General features: G+C 44.0%; 1 pseudogene; it reads left to right on the forward strand.

The window, feature by feature from the left end:
• The first annotated feature begins 4,791 nt into the window (after window positions 1–4,791).
• On the forward strand, window positions 4,792–7,155 carry LOC148091365 (chromodomain Y-like protein pseudogene; annotated as a pseudogene).
• The last annotated feature ends 9,651 nt before the right edge of the window (window positions 7,156–16,806 follow it).

The raw sequence follows: 16,806 nt of genomic DNA on the forward strand, positions 1-16,806 counted from the left end.
CTCACTTCCAGATTCTTTCCTGGTGCTTTAAACATTGAGACATGAAACATTTGTGGGCTACAATGAACTGAAATTTAGAAGGTCCCATAATGAATAAACCCTTGAAGACAGTCTCAGGAAGATACTCCATAAAAGATTTAACTTAAGCCCCCAAATGCCGACAGTGCTCCTCTCTCAGGGGCTGGTTGTTTTCTTCTGAGGATTATTCAACCTCCTGCTTTTCCTTCCATTTGTTCTGAACTTTAAGACGTTTCATGAGTTGAGAGAATCACCATGAGAAGATAATGATGAAAAGGACATTGGGGTCATAGCTGTTCCATCTATTACCAGTTCTGTGACGTTAGGAAAGTCACTTGAGCTTCCGGAATCTGTTTCCTCAGCAATAAAATGGAATCATAATCATACTTAGTGACCTGATACTGTGTGTAAAGCAGCTGACCCAGGGCTTGGTTAGTAGTAAAAGCTGCATAATTTCCTTTTTCCTTCAGTCTTCAGTTCCTTTTTAATAAATAGAAATAGGAGAAAAATATCTGAAGCAGTGCAATGTCCTGAAAGAAACAATTGCATACATTCAACCCAATCCATATTTACCATTCGATGAAAAATTATGAAGTACCTACTATGTGCCAGGCACTGAGCTAGCTTTGTGTTACAAAGCCACCTAAGACGCAGCCCCTGCCTTCAAGGAGCTCCCAGTCTGGTGTGGAGAGCAGGCCTGTAAGCAAATAACTAAAAGTCAGAGCCAATTCCAAGGGTCTGCTTTTCTGTTAGAGAATTCATGGGACTGTGGAGGAGAGCATGCTTGGAGAAAAGCTTTGTGTGGGAGGTAAGATCTAAGTGGGACCTTAAAGAGGGGTATGCCAGTCAGAGTTCTTAGCTGCGAGCAGCAGAAAGCTTCTCCAGCTAGCTTACACAAAAAGAGCAAACCATGGGAACGAGCTCAGGCGCTCACAGAATCGTCGGGAGGCTGAAATGACCAGATGGGCAGGATCAAGGGAGCCATGGATGAAGAATACAAACCCCACACAGAAGAAATAGGCTGCTTCAGCCTTCACAGCTGAGAATGTCCTTTTAGTACCTGTCAAAGCCCCAGGACAGAATGTGTGACAGGCTGAGCAAAGTCACATGATCAGCCACTGGCCAAGTCAGGGCGAGGAGCAGAAGACTAGTACCTTTGGCTTCTTTAGCAGGAATTGGTCATTCCTTTCCCTTAAAAATAAAACATTTATTGTACTACCAGCAAAAATCAATTTATTCAGGAATAGCAAAGAACTGAAATTCAGGACATGCAAATTTTGACAAAACCATAAGCAAGTTTGAAGAAAAAGGAGAACTTTAAAAAAAAATTTTATTGTTGAGAGTATTACACACGTCCCCCCTTTCTTTCCCCCATTGCCCCCCTCCCCCCTCCCCCCCCCGCACAGATCCTGCCCCACCCCAGGCCTTCACCACCCTATTATCTGGGATGTGCATATGTGCATATAAGTTCTTTGGTTAATCTCTTCCCCCCACCCCTCCCCTCTTCCCTCTGAGATTCTTCAGTCTGTTCCATGTTTCCATGCCTCTAGTTCTATTTTATTCATCAGTTTATTTTGTTCATTAGGTTGCCTGTTCCTTTATTTTGATTTTTATATTTAATTGTTGATAGGTATGCATTTATTGCCATTTTATTATTCATATTTTTTATCTTTCTTTTTTTTTAAACTCAGTGAAATGGGGTCATGAAAATCACTTTTTGAAAAAAAAAATTATCTTTATTGATTTCAGAGAGAGGAAGGGAGAAGGAGAGACAGAAACATCAATGATGAAAGAGAGTCATTGATCTGCTGCCTTCTGCACGCCCATACTGGGGATCGAGCCCGCAGCCCGGGCATGTGCCCTGACCAGGAACTGAACCGTGACCTCCTGGATCCTAGGTCGATGCTCAACCCCTGAGCCACACTGGCCGGGCTTCCTCTTCCTCCTTCAAGAAGACTCGTGAACATCTCATGTAGTGCTGGTCTGGTGGTGATGAACTCCTTTCGCTTTTTTTGTCTGTGAAGCTCTTTATCTGACCTTCAGTCTAGATGATAGCTTTGCTGGGTAGAGTCATCATGGCTGTAGATTCTTGCTTTTCATCACTTTGACTATTTTCTGCCACTCCCTTCTGGCCTGCAAAGTCTCTGTAGAGAAATCAGCTGACAGTCGTATGGGTGCTCCCTTGTAGGTAACTGCTTTTCTCTTGCTGCTTTTAAGATTCTCTGTTTTTAACCTTTGGCATTTTAATTACGATGTGTCTTGCTGTGGGCCTCTTTGGGTTCCTCTTGTTTGGGACTCTCTGTGCTTCCTGGACTTGTAAGTCTATTTCTTTCACCAGGTAGGGGAAGTTTTCTGTCATTACTTTTTCAAATAAGTTTTCAATTTCTTGCTCCCTATCTTTTTCTGGTACCCCTATGATGTGAACGTTGGTATGCTTGAAGTTATCCCAAAAGCTCCTTGCACTATCTTCATATTTTTGGATTCTTTTTTCTTTTTGCTCTTCTGATTGGGTGTTGTTTGCTTCCTTGTGTTCCAAATTGCTGATTTGATTCTCAGCATCCTCTACTCTGTTGATTCCCTGTAAATTATTCATTTCAGTTAGTGTATGCTTCATTTCTGACCCGTCCTTTTATATGTCACTGATGTTCTAAGTTGCTTGAAGTTGTCACTTAGTTCCTTGAAGTTGCCACTAAGTTTCTTGAAGTCCTCATTAAGTTCCTTGAGCATCCTTATAACCATTGTTTTGAACTCTGTATCTAGTAGTTTTTTTGCTTCCATTTCATTTAGTTTTTTTTCTGGAGATTTCTTCTGTTCTTTCATTTGCGATGTTTCTTTGTCTCCACATTTTGGCTGTTTCCCTGTGTTTGTTTCTATGTATTAGGTAGAGCTGCTACATCTCCTGGAATTGGTAGAGTGGTTGTGTTTAGTAGGTGTCCTGTAGGGCCCAGTGGCTCAGTCTCCCCAGTCACCTGATCTGGGTACTCTAGGTGCTCCCCTGTGTGGGCTGTGTGCACTGTCCTGTTGTAGTTGAGCCTTGGTTGCTGTTGGCATCACTGGGAGGGATTGACCCCCAGGTGAATTGGCTGTGCAGACCAGCTGTGACTACAGCAGAAGAACCTTTGTACAAGAGATGCCCGTATAGAGCAGGACTTGCTTCAGTGGGGTTTTGGTGCTCTCTGAGTCTGCCCCTTGAGTGTGTTGCTCATGAATGTGGTAGGATTGTAATCTGGTGTAGTCTGAAGCTGACCAACAGATGCACTGGCTCTGGGGTCTCCCAGGAGGTACAAAGTCAGGCTCTGCCTGTGCCCTGTCTGGGGCCACCGAACACAAGCTACAGAGCAATTTGCAGATGACTGCTACTTGTGTTGGGCTTTGGGGTGCCCAGGAGAGGAAAAGCTGTGAACCAAGGCAGGCATCTGCTAGTGCCAGGCCTGGAGCTTCTAATTGAGAGGTATGGGGCATGCTGATGCCAGCTGCTGCTTGTTTGAGAGATTTTAGTAAAGTCTGAAGTCTGAGCCAGGACAGGCTATTCATAAGGAAAGACCACACTGCAAACAGCTTGGGGGGGGGGGGGGGCTCAGGGAGTCACCAGGGCTCGGGGAACAGTGTGAGCCAGGTTGATGGAAACTCAGATATGGCGACTGCCTGTCGGCACTGGGGTGGGGAGGGTTCAGTGCAGGAGCAATGACCTCTGCCACCACTTTTGCCTGGGAGAAAGCTGCCCCTCAGTTCTTGCCCTGATGCCAGGTAATTTAGTTCCTCCCTGTACGTCCCTGGATTCTTTCAAGCTGCTGCCCCAATGCTGGAGCTCAGACGAAGTGAGTCTGAGTAAGTCCCTGCACTGGCCCTTTAAGAGGAACACCTGAGACTCCAGCAGCTTCCATGTCACTCAGCCACAATTCCCACTGGTTTTTACAGCCCAAAGTGATGGGGACTTCCCTTCCTGGCTCTGGAACCCTGGGCTGAGGGGTCCGGTGTGGGGCTGAGTCCCCTTGCTCCTCACGTAGACCTTCACAGCCAAGATACCCTCCCAATTAAAAAGCACCACACGTGGGTGTCGGACCAGCCCTTCAGCCCTCAGCCCCTCCTACCAGGCAGTCCCAACGTGGCTGCTTCTTTAACCTTCTAGTTGCAGGACTTCCAGTCAGCCAGATTTCAGGTGGTTCTGAACGATGGCTGCTCTGTGGTTTAGTTGTAATTTTGGTGTGTCTGTGGGAGGATGCGAGTGCCGTGTTTACCTGCGCCGCCATCTGGACCGAAGTCTGTCGACAGCTTTTTTCTCATAGAGGAAAGGGGTAAGTTAGGAGGGACTGATACAGAGAGCCCATCGGGGGACACGAAGAGGGAAGTGTGGTGGCTTCTCACTGGCCGAGCTGTGATAGCCTCTCACTGGCTGAGCTGCCGCCAGGTGAGCAGACAACCTTCCATTCTCCTGCTGTGGCAGCAAAGTAGAAAACGCCTTCCTGTTGGAGATGCAAGGACCCTTCTTCCCGCGTGGGCTAACTGATGGGTAGCAGGCTGTGAGTGCTCCCTCGACAAAGCCCCTTGACTATCAGTGTTCCCACCATCAAGACCACAGACGTGGAGAATTCCCTTCGGAAGATCAGCACTCTAACAGGAGGGAGGTGGCGCTGGGCACTGGGCAGCAAAAAGAACCCAAACTCCCTCTGTGGTAAGTAGGGTTCCAACAGCAGGCAGCAAGGAAGGAAAGGCATGCCGGGAACAGAGCAGGATCTGCAAAGGCTACGGAGGGGAGAGGTTCAGGGCTGAGGGATGGGCGGCAGTGCCGTGCCGTCAGGCGCACAGAGTTACGCTGGAAGACGAAGGTGAGCAGGCGGAGCCCAAACCGCAGAAGGCGTTCTCAGTGCCACAATGAAAAGCCTAGACCTTCTGTGGTAGCCAAGAGCAGCCACAGAGGTCTTTTGAGAAGGTGAGTGGTAATGCCCGGACGAGAAGGTGAGGCTGAGGCTGTGTTTCTAAACTGTTCTCTCTGCATGCTTGCGCAGGGGCTGGCTGCGCTGTCACAATATCAATGCGAACGACGGGAGCACTTTGCAGAAAATGAGGCAGCACAGCCAGTGCAAGGCAGGAAGGACTTCGCCTCTGCAAGACCAGATTCAAGAGCACAGCCTGAGTCTGAGGGCCCCGCAGGAACCCAATGGCAGAGCCAGAGCTCAGGGCAGGAATTAAACTAATGAGACTGGCTTCACGGGAAGAAAAGCTTTTAAGTTGCTTCATTTGCCACCGGATTTGCTTTTCCTTATTAGTCAAATTCAAGGCAACTGAGTAACTATCCAGGTCTCCCTGGAAATCTCGGGTAGTATTTTGCCGGCTCAACTTCCATGTCCACTTTCTACGGTAACAGTCCCTCAAAAAAAAATTTTTTTTGAAGGCCTGCCCCCCGCCATCAGACTCTAAGTCCAAGAATTTTCAGAAGGGGTTGGTCCTACATTCTGGCTTCTGGGGGTGAGGGGTGGTGACCTGTAACCCAGGTTTTGCCAATCAGAGTATCCCACCCCGTATCCCCACCATGGTGATTGCTTTAGGAATAAACACATGACCCAAGTCCAGAATATCTGCTCTGATAATTTTGTTGGGGGCATTGGGAAAAGGGATCCTCTTTCTATAGAGTTGCTAAGTGTGTACAAGTTACACCAGAGCTGTTGCTGGCACCTTTGCCCACCTCACTGGGAGACCCTGCCAAATAATGGAGCCAACCCAGAGGAACATGGAGCTGGGAGCTGGAGACATAGTGTTGGCATTCTGGACCCAGCCATATCTCACCTACATTCCCCAGAGAGCAGTTTCTAGTTTTTGGAACCAATATATTCTCTCTTTCTTATTTAGGCCACTTTGAGATCTTTTTGTCACTTGCAACCGAAAGACCTTAATAAAATCATGTTTCACAAAAAAGTGGTGGAGTCAGGTGGACTGAAGGAAGGTGGCCTAAGGACTAGATGGCCCAGGAGAGGTCTCTGCCAAGGGGAGTTGGAAGCACTGTAGCCAAAGGCAGAATCCGGTTCTATTGGGCCCCTCAGCCCAACCCATTTAGGTAGTTTTTGAATGAACTATGTCTTCTTCCAGCAAGAGGACTTGAAGTATCTGATTGTTTTTTTCATAGTATGGTGATGGGTTTTAGCAGGTTATCTTTCTCCACCATATTTTTTTAAATGAATGTAGAGAACTCAATTTTAACTTGGAGGATAAGTCAGTTGTAACGGAAGTTCAGGCCATACCAGGGAAGATATTTGGTGAAATGAGGTCACTTTCCCAATGCTACTCAAATCATAGCATTTAGGAGACCCAATTAATTTTCATTCAGGTCAGAAGTTACAGAATGGCAGCCCATGAACCATAGTTGGCCTATAGATGGATTCTGTTTGGCTTGCAAAATATTGCCATTAAAAAAAAAGTCACTAATACATAGAGCCAGCTGCATGACCATGCAGTGTCACCGCCCCACCCCAGCCTGGCTTGGCCCAGCCCGAGGAGGGGCCCTGAGGGTGAGAGGCTCATCTGTGCTGAGCTCCCCATGCCGGGAGCTGGAGCAGGAAGGGCAGTCCACCCAGGGAACCAACTGAAACACTGTTGGCTGCAGAAAAAGAGAAAGCACTGAAATGGCAGAAGCTATCAGAAACTTCATGAAAACTTTCATTCAGTTTAAGCAGCTATTATTGTAGCAGCAAATGGCCCAGCCATTGGACCAGGAGCATCCATACATATTGCCTCTTTGTGAGGTGGTTTGGGCCAATAAAAAGTCTTGGTTTCAAATACCCTTTATTACCTTTAGACAGAGTCCAGATGGCTGTGCCACCATTATGTTTCCCAAGGTTATGGGAGGAACAAATGCAAATGAAATGTTGCTCAGTGGCCGTAAGCTGACAGTGCTGGAGGCATGCAAAAGGCCTGGTCTCGCAGGTGTCCTGGCCTGGGGCCTTCACCCAAGAAGTCATGGGTCGCATTAAGGAGCTTGCCTCATGTAATCCAGTTGTGCTTGAGGAATCCAAAGCCCCCGTGAAGATGGAGTTGGAGCAGGCCAGTGAGAGGGAGTGTGAAGTGCTAAAGAAAATCTGGAGTTCCACCCAAGGGATGGACTCCGTGTTGAAATATTTGCAGAGGGAGATGGATGAGTTTTGATTGGCAGGCTACCTGCTGATGACACTGGAATTGTAGGGCAGGACGTCTGTGGCTCCAAGATGCCCTAATCCATCCTCACAGTCTGAGAAAAGTTCACTTTTAGCTCACGCTTGGAAGCAGGACTTGAAACATCCAGGCTATTTGTTATCCAGGAGTTTTTAAGTACTGTGACTTTAAAATAAACTACAAAGCTCCTTTGTCCAAAAGTCATTATTTTATACTTAACATACACACAAATATGAAAGTATAAGGGTGAACTCTAGACTGCTCTTTGAAGCTATAATTTTTGTTATCTTTTGGCTTGTGCTATAGAAAAAAGGAAAGTATGTTTTGCTGGTTTGGGTGCCAGAAAAGTCTGGAATAATGTTTGGTCTCCTTATTTTTTCCTTCTAGAACAGACTCTAAAGAGGCACTAGACGGCCTCACCTCCCCTGCACCAAACAGAGACACAGAAAGACCTGAGATGTGCTTTTGTCTCCAAGAGGGTACAGATACCTCAGATGAAAAGTCTAAAGTAACACATCTTTTAGGATATTTCTGATGAAAAATCTACTGATGAACATGCCCCCAAACTAAAGTACGCTTAGGATTTATGCTGAAAAAAATCAATTGCCTTTTCTTTCTTTTTTAATGTGTCCGGTTCTCACCCAGTTACCATGAAGAAACCACTGTCTCTAGAAGAAAGCTGGTTGTGCAGAATTAGTGAGTCACTGAATAGCTTAAGTATGAAATCTAAGTTATGTTAGTCCTAGGTTTAAATAGTGTCTCTGACTCATTTGAGAAAATAACTGCAACTGGGTGAGAAATACTACTTTATATACATTTTTGGTTTCCTATTTGCAGAAATGATTGATGTATTACACCAAAAAAAGTATTCTTATGTTTACAAAGTGTAATTTTTAGGTTCACTTAGAATATATTTTATTTAATAAGTCAAAATTCTTTTGGCACCCTATTAAATACAGAAATCTTTTTTAAAAAAAAATAATAACAACTACCTTATATTTGATGTATAATGTTCTTGGTCTCTGCTTTCATGTCTACACAATACACCAAGTACAGTGTGGTGTCCAAGAGTTCCCTGCACAGACAGACGTTTGCATTGCTTTCAGGAGTGGGGACAGATTCCTGATCACAGAGGCCTGTTATTAGTTCGGCTTCTGAGCTTGCAGTCATATTGAATGTACGAAAAGTGAAATAAAGTCAAAACCTTATTTTTGTACAGTTTCAAAGTTTATACTTAGAACCGACCACCTCTGGCTGTGAGGAGAGCTGTACAGGATTTAAATCTGCCTCTACCTTGGATCGGTTGGTGCAGTACTTTTGCATCTGTGGGATCTACTTTTCTGTTCAGTACAAAATATATAAGCTGTACAATCTGTAAAGTTTTTATAGAACATTCAGCTGTCAAAATTGGTTAAATAAGACTAATATTTCTTAACACAAAAAAATCACTAATGTTTAAAAATCAGGAGATTTTACCTATATTTCTGATTCTCTTGAAAATTTTGGGAAGGCCTGTCTACACTGGATTATTCTGCTCCCGGAACCCTAGGCTGGAGTTGAGCAGCTGCCCCTTTTGGACAGGTGTGAGCATTCCGATTTGCCCCCGTCTCCACCCAGCTGCTCCATTCACTTAGGTCACCTGCCTGACACCTGTAGGCATGTGATGCACTGGAAATATCTCAAATTCCCCAGGACACAGATTTGGCTGAACACCTGCTTGTGGGTTTGACTTGCTATTGTTGATAAAATAATTCCCTAGAGCTATGAATAGATAAGTTCAAAATCTCAGGGGATTTCATCCTGCCTCACACACAAACAAACCCTGATGGACTGGAAGCAGAAGTCAAGGACAAGAGGACAAAAAGAGCTAAGAGAATCATGCCCTGCCCCCTTTTGTTGACTTACTCCATACCAAGAGTAGAGATCCCTGGAGCCAGAGCGCCTGAGTTTGAAACCCAGCTTTGCTAGTCACTGTCAGCATGCTCCTGGTCAAGTTCACTGACTTCCCTGTGCCCATTTTCTCATCTGCACAAAGCACTATATTCCCCTCTTCTGTAACTTCTTTTTTTTTTTTTTTAATATATCTTTATTGATTTCAGAGAGAGGAAGGGAGAGGGAGAGAGAGAGATAGAAACATCAATGATGAGAGAGTCACTGATCGGCCGCAGCCCGCAACTGGGGCATGTGCCCTGACCGGGAATCGAACTCCGATCGCCTGGATCCTAGGTCGACGCTTAACCGCTGAGCCACGCCCGGCCGGGCTGTAAAATTTAAATTCTCATCTCATAGGGCTGCTGTGAGGATTGAGTGAGTTAAAATACTTTAGAACAGTGCCTTGCACAGTAAACTCTCAATAAATGTTAATGTACATATAATGTTTATGTATTAGTATGTGAATTGCATATAACTCTAAGGCCATATTTATAGAAATATCACTTATCATGCAAAATTTATATGTTCCACATATATTTGTTGAAAGTACATTTCTATAAAGCAGAATCAATGATAACCCTACGTCCAACAGTCCTTGAAATACTTGGAATGCTTTTCCCTGGGGTAGGATTACCTGGGTTAATGACCACAGGTCTTTTGGGGAAAGGACTACGGAAATCATTGCCCTATACCTTTGCCACAGTGGGACAGGGCCTGGGGCTTAGGATCTCCCTCAGGCAATGTGCTCTGGCCTTGAAAATGGGCTCGGGACTGGAAACTGGGCAAGGGATCATATTTTTATTGGAGCAGCTACCCTTAGCCTTCTGACCGCCCTCTCTTGATTTCTTTTGTTTGTAGGTTGAGCGATATCCTTCTTGGTTGTCCATGCAAACAGAGGGAAAGAAAGCCAGAATGTGGAGATTCCTCATTGCAATTGAGGAAAACCCAATTATTGGCTTAGATTTTCCATTTGAATTTTCATGATTGAGTCAACTTGGGTTCCCATTAGATCCATTTAAAGTTGTTTTCTATCATTTTACTCAAAGCTGAAAAACTCTACTGGACTAGTAGACAAAGGGGATTCAGTCTTTTATGATTTTCACAGTTTGTTTCATTCTGACTACTCAGGTGAGAGAGTAGAATTCTGACCGAGAGGGGTGTAGAAAAATCACCTCTGGTTAGGAAGATTGGCCAGAAGTGTCTCTATTTCCCTCTTTGTTGGATGCTCATCACTGGAGAGGGCATTTTCCTGCTCATCTTGGCTGCCATCCTGGGGAGGTGAGGTCACTGAACAGTGGGGGTGTGAGAGAGTTAGGTGCTGTGGGCAATAACAGCTTTGGAGAATATTCTGCATCGAGGTAGTGGGGTCAGGAAAACACCCACAGGCGAAGGCTCCTTCATGCATGTGCTGACAGCACCTCAAACAGCCTGGGTGGTCAGATGGGGTGTTGGGAAGCCGCAGCTAGAAAGCAGAAGGTGGTGGAATAACGTGACGTTGGTCTCACCGGCCTCTGCTGAGGTTCGCTGTGGGTGAGTCATCTCAATGGCTGGAAGAAGCCACTAAGGCCAAGTTCCTGGCTCGGTGCTCACCTGCGTTTACCAGCAGGGACAGGCGCTTTGTTTCTCACTGAGAGACTCCAGCTCCTGCCACATAATCAATCAACAGGTCTGAAACCCCAAGGCTGTCCCTTTCTTCAAGCTGTTGATTTCTTCGGCCCTACCCTGCCTTCACCCCTACAAATCCTTCCTTCTCCATGGGTCTCATCAGCATTTTAATAGAGTGATAAGACTAAGAGCAAATGCTTTACTTTCTGCTTATGTTTTTTTATAGTCCTAAATCTATATGTAGTGTATAATTATGTATAATTAAATATATTTATATAATGTATTATATACTTAAATATATTTATTATATAACATCATAACTATATGTAAATGACATTTTATAAATTATAGTACAAATATATATTACATATAAATAGTATATTATAAATAAACATAACTATGTATTTATATGTATAACATATATTTGGGACCCAGTGCCAGTGCTCAGCCAAGCAGCCATTAAGTCCTACCTAAAATGACACTTCCTCCTCTATGAATATAATTCCCTAGACTGAGGTACCCTCTCTTCTGTGTGTTCCCTGCGCCTGCCATGAACCTTCATTAAACCCTTACCATATGTTTGAATTATTTCTTTTTAAATCTTTTTTTTTTTTTTTATTGGACTGAGCTCTCCCTGATTACGATTGGATCATATTAACCAGAATTTTATTAGTACCTTTTTAGTGTCCAGTCCTTGGCACTCAATAAATGTTTGTTGAATGATTGAAATTAGCACAATGTCTGGCTCATAGAAAGTGTTCAGCAAATGTGTGTTGAATGAAGGAAGGAACACTTTAATAGAGGAGCATAGTCTGGGACCCGCAGTGGATCAGTCCCTCATGAAGATTTGCAGGGCTTTGGCAAAAGAACAAGTTGAGACCCACTTACCAGATGTCTAAATGAATTACAAAACAAGCTAACACGCTGTTAAATACAATGTTGTCTCCTCCTACCTTAGTAAATACATCTTTATAACAAAAAGTCAAGAGATACATGAAAAGTTATACATTTTGTGTGACTAAAAGTTGGCAAAATATCAAAGATGTCCAAGTCTAATTACTACTGCAAATGTTTAGGTATTCTGTGGGGAGGCTGATGATGTTGGGATAAATAATAAAAGACATACATAATTTATAAGTTATTATATACTAAGCTAAACCATTTATTTTTCTTGCCTTTATTTTAGCAAAAGCACTGGTAGGAGTTTCTGTTGTTATAACTGAGTCTTTCACATGATTTATGTTCTATTGACAGTAACACCAGATTGTATAACTTTTCTTCAATAACTAAAGTGTTTAGCTCTCTTTATGCAGGAACTAATTTCAACTTGAAGAACAAATATATAAGCTCATATGTACAAGAATATTAAGTGCAGCAGTTTATTTTAGTTAGGTTTAGAGTGACTAAAATAGAAACAAATGGGCCCAGCACTTTGGGAATGGTTGAGTAAAGCTTGGCATAGCTGCACCATGACATGCAGACGCTTACAGGAATAAATAGGGTGCCGGAACAGTTGACTTGGAGGGATTTCCTTGAGATATTTCTGAGAAAAGCCATATGTAAAGAAATGTGTTTAATTCAGCTCATTTCTATAAAATAGACAATAACAAAAAACTGTGTATTTTTTTACATATTTATATATGATTTATTTGAAAACGGAGAAAAGTATGGAAGGAATCCCAATGACTGTTAACCTGGATTTTATGTATGTGTGGGGGTGGGGTGGTGGTGATGTAGGTATAATAGGGAGGTGGATATGAAAAGGTAAAATCTGGCTAAAGCTCCGTGTTTGATCTCAATTATTAAATTCTCTGTGTTTGAAAGACAGGAAATTGGAGGAACGTTTGTACTCATATTTGCTGATATGTAGGTATGATAATAGATCTATTATTGTCCAGAAAACTACTGTGATGTCCTTTTACTTCATTCACAATGAACAAACAAGCTCAACACCCTGTCTATATGCACCCATGCTTTTAGATAAAAGAGGAGGGAGAAAAATATGGAAAGACAAGCACCAGGCCATTAACACTAATTCCCGCAGGAGGCTGGAATAAATTATGAAGCAGAAAAAAGATTGCTTTTCCTTTATACATCTCTGTTTTATTTTACTGGTTACAAAAAGCAGGTAAACTGTAATATATTGCTTTTATAATTTGAGAAATAACAAATCAGGACTTTTCTAAAAAAATAGGAGTCCTTGGAGACCAGCTTTCTTAAGGTATAAGGCCAAAGCGGCAAGGCCATAGGACCAGAATTACTGCAGTGGGGCCTTTGCCCAGTGGTCACATCTTGAAGGCAGAGAACTCTGAACCCAACCAGCAACATTCGTAAGAGGCTCAGATTGACAGAGAGACCTGAGTTCAAATCCTTGCTCTATGACTTAAGAGCTAGGCAGGTTTGGGCAAGTCATTTCATTTTCCCATGGCTGTTCTTTCACCTGTAAAATGAGAGTAATAATGCCTGCTTCACAGGGTGGATGGATGAAGACACCAAAGGAGATACATGCCAAGTGCCTGGCACTGATTAGCTACCACCAAGGGCAGCTCTCGCCTTGAATACCAATTTCTGTGAGCATTAGTGGGTAGACCGTGTGAAACTTATTGAGGCAACTCTGCTGTGGTTTGGAAGGTTTCCTGATTCTAGCTTAGTGGGTGTGGGTGGGATCGCTGGACTGGCAGCCCCTGCTTGGTGAGCTGCGGCTCTGATTTGTTAGGTGGAGCCCTGTTAAAGGTTTTGCAGATTCTCAGGCACTGTTCCCTACATGTCCTCCCTTGGGGAAGGGCCTCTTTGTTGGGGAACAGTCCCTGCCATCCAACCTGGCGGCTGCCGGCATGGAATGACCCAGACTCTAGGCCTGTCTTCCTCAGTGTGTCCAGTTCATTTCACCAGATCGCTGGACAGGCGTTGCCCCGGAAAATGCAGAATAGGTCTGGGTGCAGCACATAAACACCATTCCTACTCTCCATGGCATATACAGGAGTGACCTTGACTTCAAAATTCGATTGCTCTGTGTTGCCTGTGCTGTGTGATGACAGGGTAGATAATGATGGAAATGTATTCTTATTTCTTTTCTTCCCTCTGCTCATTAAAGACACTTCTGACGTGGACAATTAGGTTCTCACCCTCCTGAGCCCCCCAGGAGGACCTTGTGTTGCTAGACCAGTTGACAAATTAGGGGCACCCGCAAAATCCCTTCACCTGCGTTGCATAACACAGCAACCCAGTCGCAGGCGTGAAACCCCGTTATACTCTCAGGTCCCTCCCACCCTCACAGCAGGGATCTTGGGGACCATCTGAGAATTCTGCCTGCAACAGTACCTAAAAATCTGGGGAATATGACAGTGTTATGAGGAAAATTCATTGTGACTCCCCCCAGTTTTTGCGTCTTCCTGCTCCACTCAAGGGCTGTACTGAAAGTGGCTCTCTACATGCCCCTAGTAGAAAATTTCTTACTCTTTTTGTAGCCTTTCCTTCATTTCCCCCCAGTTTGCCAAGTGGTCCAGGGTGGCAAATAAACTTCAGCTTTCCCACCAACCTGCTGGGACAGCTGGTTGCTGTCGAGTGCTACCCGTTGACAAGGATTGTCAGGTTGCATTTGGGGTTCCTCAGAGAATGAAGCCCCGGTGCCTAAAGCACGGACTGTAACAGATTAATGTCTCTCTTGTGCATCGAAGGTGGGACTAGTTATGCAACATTCTTACGAGAATTGAGAAAATGGTCATTTCTGTCTCTGGTTCAGATGAGGAAGCTGGTTGGTATCAGGTGGTCTGATTAGCTGCTGCTCTTTGCCATGGGTGTTGTGAATTTGCTGCCCAATTCTCTACTTTTAGGGTCTGGTGCATCGCCATTGCAAACCAGCCCCTCTCCCTGAATATCTCCCAAGCAGGCAATCCCAAGGCCTCCACTGCAGTGCGCACAGAGCACATGAGGTCCTAACAGCTGGTGAGCTAAGTTTCTCCCCTGCACTCACTTTCTAACTCTGTGTTTTTATTTCTCTCCCTTCTTCCTGGTATTAGCAAAATGAGTCACATTCCCAGAACTAAAGATGAAGGCATTGGTCATCTTTGGGCAAATCGTGATTGTCCATTGAGAGCCTTGCTTTGCCTTCAGGGAGTCCTTAATACTTAGTAAGAAGCAACAGGCCCCAAATGGAGTAGTAACTCATGCTACTCCAAGACTTGATAGTCAACCCAATTACAGTTTCAGCTCCTCCCAGGAGTGGAATTTTAAATTAATAAGCCTGGCACTTCCTGGTCAGCCTTAGTTAGATAAGAGCTCTGCTGCCCTTCCTAAAAAAAAAGCGACCCTGCCTAAAAAACTCATTTTTATTTTTCTAATAATTTTCTGTCCCACCCAGTTTCTGCCTATAAAAACCTTTTATTTCGTACAATTTTTCTGAGCACCTCACTTACTAGATGGGATGCTGCCCGATTCATAAATTGTTCAATATAGTCAGATTTTCAAATTTACTTGGTTAACTTTTTTTCTTAACAATACATTATTGTTAGTAATGAGAAAGCCTTGACAATTTCAACCAGATCAAATCACAGAAATCATCCCTTCCCCCCTCCTTTCACCTAAAACCTGAAAATGCACTTTTCAACCATAGCAGCTAAGTTTATTCACACTGCCCTTGCTTGTAAATACCTGGGATGCTTGTGTTGTCTACTGAACTGTGAATTTCCTGGCAGAAAGAGAACATCTCCATCTCCCTGCTGTCACCTGCACATGGCCCATTCACAGCAGCCTCTCAGTCAATTCTTAGTGGAATGAACAAATTAACAAGTGAATTTACTACACGCCTTCCCTGTACTCAGGACCAAATAGCCTTGTTTTCTGTCTGTTTCTTAATAAAGTCCAAAAGTGCACCCTCTCTCTTTCCTTCATCTTTATAAGACAGTCTGGTTTGATGGCAAAGGAAAAAGACCCTTGGAGAGAAGGTAAGTGAATTACAGCAGGATCTGAAAGAAAACAGATGATGCCAGTGATTGTTCTTGCCAGCTTGCAATGGGCGGGATATAAATACAAGTTAGAGAAGAGGAAATTCAAAGCAGACCCAGGGACGCAGGTTGGAGATGTTGAAGAATAGCACGTTGGGAACCTCCTTACTCAGGCGATTAGACTATGACCCTATGACTGTTTCACTTTGCTGCTATTGTTTGAATGAAACGAAATTTCATCCACCTGGGAGCCCCGCCCCTTCCTGTCTGTTTCATTGGAGTATAAATTAATTTTCTAGGGGAGGGCTTTGGGTTAAGGATGTGTGCTTTCCCTTCCCCTGCAAGCCCAAGGTTAACGGAAGGGGAGTGCTCTCTTTCTTCTCCAGTATCCTGCCCCCCCCACAATCCCATCTTTTTTGCTGAACTTTAATTTTCAAGGCATTCATGGAACATAAAACCCTCGATTATAGCTTTTCACTAGACACACCATGGACAACTTAAATTTATCTTGGTTTTTGAAAAAAATGTAGTTGCTTTCATCTAAAAAAAAAGCAGTAAACAGATGGCTATTTTGAGTTCAGGAGATTTGTGTTGTAGATATATCCCCTTGCCCATGGCAGCTTGCAACTCAAAGTCCTTTGACTGTCACATGAACTAAATGGTCACTACTCTAATGACAAGGATGGGGTCCACAAATTGTGCTTCAAAACACTCAAGGGATTCAGAAGCCAAAGCTTTGCAATGGAAACTCTGGACCCAATGGTGTGTTGGTTAAACTCCAGACCAGGCAGATAGGGTACACAATGGGGACCTGAAGGGTAAAAATCACATGCTTGGCTCCCACGGAGGTAGCAAGCTTGGCAAAATGCCAGAAGAGACCCACAAGAGTTCTCAAGACAGCCAGCTCTCTGGGACATTCTACCTCCAAGTGCCCCAGTTGCCCCCTGCTATGTCCCAATTTGAAATATGCAAACATGCAACTGTCTCTTGCTCCCAAAGAACTCCAGACTCAGCCAGACTAGTCTTTACTTTCTTGCAGTGGGCACATAATGGCTACTTCATAAAACAGGGTCCTTGCCCACATGTATTACCCTCCTTTTAGGAGAAAGATTTGTGTCGTAGATATATTAGAATCCAGTTATCTAAGAGTTAGATAAATACGCAG

Source organism: Miniopterus natalensis, chromosome 16 (genome assembly GCF_054644295.1).
Source record: "Miniopterus natalensis isolate mMinNat1 chromosome 16, mMinNat1.hap1, whole genome shotgun sequence".
In the NCBI taxonomy this organism is placed as follows: Eukaryota; Metazoa; Chordata; class Mammalia; order Chiroptera; family Miniopteridae; genus Miniopterus; species Miniopterus natalensis.